The sequence below is a fragment of the Microtus oregoni genome, unplaced genomic scaffold (genome assembly GCF_018167655.1).
Source record: "Microtus oregoni isolate MIOR12 unplaced genomic scaffold, Mior012 000050F_ref0000143, whole genome shotgun sequence".
In the NCBI taxonomy this organism is placed as follows: Eukaryota; Metazoa; Chordata; class Mammalia; order Rodentia; family Cricetidae; genus Microtus; species Microtus oregoni.
In genome coordinates this window covers 12,203-17,488 of record NW_024543256.1, presented here as the reverse complement: position 1 = coordinate 17,488, position 5,286 = coordinate 12,203, and the positions used below count along the sequence as shown (strand labels likewise).

General features: G+C 50.2%; 1 pseudogene; it reads right to left on the bottom strand.

The window, feature by feature from the left end:
* Positions 1 to 3,598: 3,598 nt before the first annotated feature.
* Positions 3,599 to 3,774, bottom strand: LOC121437285 (annotated as a pseudogene).
* Between the last annotated feature and the right edge of the window lie 1,512 nt (positions 3,775 to 5,286).

Below are 5,286 nucleotides of genomic sequence, written 5' to 3'. Positions count from 1 at the left end.
GAGTACTGCCTGGGAGCCTGTTGGAAGAGCCACCCAGAAAGGCTCCCTTCTAACTGTGGGTGCTCAGTGTGAGCAGCAGCAGTAGCTCAGAGGGAGCCTTGTGACTGGGTTTCTCTGGCTTCCCAGGTGGTCCCTTCTGCCCTGTGCTCGCTCTTCTCGCTCTCCCTCTGCTTCTCCACCCAGGCTTCCCTCCTTTCCTAGTCCTCAGTTCTGCCTCTGAGAGACTGTTGTCCTGAAACACGGCCTTTCCCTCTCCCAGATTTCCCGGTGGCCTTCTTGCTTTGTTCTCTCTGTTTCCTGTGTCCTCCGCACAACACCCTCTAACATACACACACACACACACACACACACACACACACACACCACCCACACCTTCTTAAAAGCTTCACTGGCTGCTTGCTTCTGTCTCCCCGTCTTCCCTCCCAGAGTACCAGCTTCTCCTGAAGTGTCTCCCATTCCCTACCCATGCTTTGCTTCTGTTTTGTGCCCAGAAAGCACCATGTGCGCTGTCTTCCCTAATGTTTCTACTGCTTGCAGTCGCCATCTGTGTCCTCTTCAGCCGCCAGCCCAGCAAGCTCCCCTTCCATACCTGTGTTCAGCTAGTGTGCAGGTCATCTGTTCCTAAGCTGCTCTGGACCCTGGGAATAGGGCAGGGACTGGACCGGCGTTTTGCCCTTTTCTGGACAGAGGGCGACACACTTCTTTCTCCTCTGTGTCCACCCCTGCAGTGTCCTTTGAGAGAACAGAGGGATTTGAGTCCTGGCTTGAGCTTTCCTTAGACCGAAGGGTCGTGGGGTTGCACACTGTGTGTTCTTCGGTGAAAATCACATTCTATGGGCATGGCAAATGGCTCCTTCCTCTGGGCAGCCTTGGGGGTGTCCAGTGTGGGAATCCTTGGGGAGTCTCCAATGTGGGCCCATGCCTGGCCTCCCAGGTCTGCCCCACGTGAGGCCTTTAACATATCTCCACCCATTTTCCTGATAAGTCCCTTTGCTCTTCTTGTCCCACAATGATACCACCTTAAAATGGGGGACTGGAAGGTTTCCTGAAGTGGAGTAACTCTTTAGATGTGCTGAAGTAGCCACTGTTCTTACTCTGAATTCCTAACAAGCATCCTTTGGCTATGCAAAGTCGGTTCTTTTAAAATTACATGAGGTGAGGTGTCAAGCCAGACTCGAGTGGAGATTTGTTCGTTTGTTTGTTTCAGAAAGCCAAGGACTTGCATGAACATGGCAAAACTCTCATTGGTGGCGAAGAAAGTGAAGTGAAGAAACAAATCTCCAAGGCGCAGGACAGAGTTATCATGGAAAGTGTAAGTCGTGGGTCTGTGATGCTGTGTGCCTCGGAATGGCTTCCTAAGGGCAGAGATGGAACAATGATCCCCTAACTCTCCGTTTTCCCACAGCAAGAGCAGGATGTGTCGGTAGTTGAAACGTACCTTCAGTCCCTGGTCCTTACAGCTGTGAAGAAACCTTCTGAAGCTCACCTGGAGGAGGCACAGGGAGCAATAGCCGTGCCCAGAGGGTGTTAGTAGTAGTCAGTGCAGCTCCTTTCTCTTTACTTTGTCGGTTAGAAATAAGACTGAGACTCTGTTGACCATGAAGTGAACCCCAACAGTTCTGTGAGTAGCAACATTTAAGTGTGGACCCTCCTGACCCTGACATTCTCCCCAGCAGGGCCAGTTACATTCAGGAAGCCAATGTCATTTGATTCTACGACAGGCTGCTTTGGTTCTCTGTCACCTGCCCAAAGTGAATGTTACCTTGCTTATTTCAGGAAGAAATAAATAACGGTGGGATCCGCCTTTCCGTGCTTGCTTTCATCCATTCATGAGGTCACAGAGCCAACTGCATTGCAAATGGAAAACCAGCCCCACCTGCTCACTCAGACGTTCAGTAGAGCACAACTCTGTAGTTTCGTGCTCAGATGCGCTAGACTGTTAACACGGTTCCCGAGGCAGAGCCAGATCTTCACGTGTTGGCTTAGAGCTTGCAGTGGGGCTCTGGCTTTTCCCAAAGACATCCAGACTCATTTCTGGCATTATTCAACACTGGCTGGAAGATCCCTGCCCTTCCCTTTGGTCAAAAATATTTTATCTGTGAGTGTGTGCATAGGCACTTACAGTTTCAGTATTTTCGGTGGGTGTTTCCACGAGCATTTTCTAGTGTTCTCTTTAGAGTTTAATTTTACTCACGTAGTTCTGCGTGTGCGTGCGTGTGTGTTTGTCTGACTCTTGTGTCATTCTCTTACTCTTGTCCTGTGCTGTATCTTTTGAAGGAATCCCGAGAATCTGTGTTCAGTACATTTGACATTTATCTTCCTTGTTGAGTCTTTGCGAGCATATTCCCAGTGTGTGTCGGTACCAGGAAGGTCAGACTTTAGGCTCAGTTCCCCTAGGGCTTGAGTTACAGGGGGTTGTGAGCTACCCAAAGTCGGCGGTGGCTAGCTGAATCCCAGTCTTCTGGAACCACAGCTGGAGCTCTCAACCATGGAGCCATCTCTCCAGCCCTGTTCAGCACACTTGAAATTGCTTGACCTTTTACCCGGAGTTTGTGAGCTAAGCCTATTCTTTGTGTAGATTACAGAAATGAATCTATGATGGAGAACAAAAGCCTTCTGGGAGGGGAGAGAGGAAGGAGGATCACATTCTCCTGTCCTTCCCGTCCTGTGGCTCTGCCTACCACTCTTTGTCCCAAATTTTCATGGTGAATTCTAGTCTTCCTTTGAAGGCCAACCTGATGGATTTTTTTCTTTTTTACAAAAATGTTACGTGTGTGTGTGTGCACGCACACGCACACGTACACAGATAGGACAGAGGATAGACCTTGGGAGTGAGTCCTGAAGTTGTCGGACCTGGAGATTGGACCCAACTCATCAGGCCTGGTGGAACGTGCCTGTTCAGCCATCTTACTAGCCCATTGACTTTACTACCACATACATCCCTCCATCCCTCCATCCCTCTTCCCTCCCTCCATCCCTCCTCTCCCTCCCTAGTATTCCCTTCCTCCTCTTGTGTTTCACCCTCACCCCTGCCGTGTGTGTGACTGTGTAGGGCAAAGGCTGACACTGCGTATCATCTGTAACCCCTCTTTTCCCAGACAGGATGTGATATTTATTACTGAACATGATTTAGTAGGGTAGAGGGTAGCACCACAGTAGAAGCCCCGAGGAGTGCGGGGCCCGCCAATGCCCGTGGGACCAGGATTGGTGATGCAGCTGACCCCTCGGCCATCAGGAACGAGTCACTTCTCAGCGACTGTGTCCTTCAGATCAATCTACATTCAGTTTAGTGAAGCCTCACCTCTTTGAGAGAGACAGACAAAGAAGAACTCAGTGAGGACGACCAGGGCAAGAAAGTGGGAGGAAGGGGCTTAATAACACCACTTGCCTCTGGCAGCACGGAGAGCTTGAACTTGGCTTTACGTAGGGCCTCCATCCGATGTTCCTTATTCTGAGGCATGATTCAGGTGGACGTGATGGCCTGGACAGTGAGACCCCTGGCCGTGGTGACCTGAGGCTTCCCTAGGGCACAGCGAATACCTGTCTGGGGCCTAGATTGGAGGCGACATTGAGGTCAGAGCTCGAAGAGCCTTCAGAAGATTGTCTCCAAGGTCCCTTCGGGGAGCCCATACAGGCAACAGGGTGAGGTCACTCCGAACGAGTGTGCTGTTGGCAAGCATTGCACACCAGGCCCCAGTGAGAAGCTGCTGGCAACCGTTGCACAGCGGGCCCCGCTGAGAAAGGGGACCTCCCGTGCAGCTTAGTTGGCTGCAGATTTACCTTATCTTTTAAGACACAGTCTCTCAGTGAACATGAAACTCACTGATTTTGTCAGGCGGAGTGGCCAGAGAGCTTTGCGGATGGATCCAGCACTCTGTCCTCCACGCCAGACATGCTGGCTCTAGGGTTTAGGAGTATTGCTGTGCCTGGATTTTCCGTGGGCGCTGGTGATCTGAACTCAGGTTCTCATGCTTGCATGGGAAAACCTAACCCACTGAGCCATGATCCTTGCCCATCTTTAATTTTATGGTCAGTAACATTAGTGTTAGAAATGAATGACATCTGCGGTGCCATTTTATCCCACGTACACATGTGCATGGATGGTGTGCAGCCTCGCCATACTGCTACCTTCTCCCTGCTCTCAGATGCTACAACTCACAAACCTCTTCACAGCCTGGCCTATCCTACTTTCTGCTCCCTGGGTTTCATTGTGTTTGTTTGTTTGGTTGGTTGGTTTTCATTATGAGATAAAAGGGAACATGTGACACTTGGCGTGGCTCTCTTGCTGCTCTGTGATGTCCCGTTGCATCCATTTGCCTGTGGATGACAGGCTTTCCTTTGCTTGTCCCTCATGCGAATGTGCCATGTCATGTATGTGTTAAATACTGTATTCTGTATGTAACACAGCATTTTCTTCATGCCGTATTCGTTGATGGCCACCCAGGATACTTCCTTGAGCTTTTCAATGTCTCCTCTAACTACAAGGCAGCGTGTCTTTGTTGGTTTATGTTGTCAGCGTGGCTGGACTGACAGACGTCTAGAGTAGAATTAGGGAAGCTCACTTCTGGTGTGTCTGTTCTAGAACCATTGTCAGAGAGGACGGATTTCCCAGGAGAGTAACAGGGGAAGGTCTCTCCCTGGGTGTGGATTTTCCATGCAGTAGTCTGGGAGCCCAGGCAGAATTAAAGAAGAGAAAGCCTGCCAGGGCAGCCTAACTCCATCCTTCCTGAGCAAGAGCATGTAGTACCGTCACCATCACTCATGGCCACAAGACTCCAGAGCCTCCAGCCATCTAATGGAGATGCACAGCAGCTACAGTCCAGGGAGCTTCCAGGCCTGGATTGCAGCTACATCATTTGTTCTCCTTGAGCCGAGGCTTCCAGCTTGTCAGTTTAGCTGATACTGAATTATCCCACTGTCTGGCATGCAGAAGGCCATTTGTGGACAATCCAGCACCCAATTGGGTAAGGCATTCAAAGAATTCCAGCCACCCCGTGAATGTGTGTGTGTGTCTGTGTGTGTGTCTGTGTGTATGTCTGTGTCTGTGTGTGTGTACATTTCTCTATTGGTTCTATTCACCTAGACAGCCCTGACTTATACCGGATTCTCTCTTATGCGTGTGTTAGGATGAGGGGTTTAAGTTTAATTGGCCATGTTCATTAGGTGAAGCAAAGGGGGCTTCTGATTGCTGGACTTTGGTAGTCAACCTCAGGAAGAGGAAGTGACCACATGAGTGAATGGACCTTGGTGGCTAGCTTTAGGAATGTCATCTAACAGTCTTCAGCA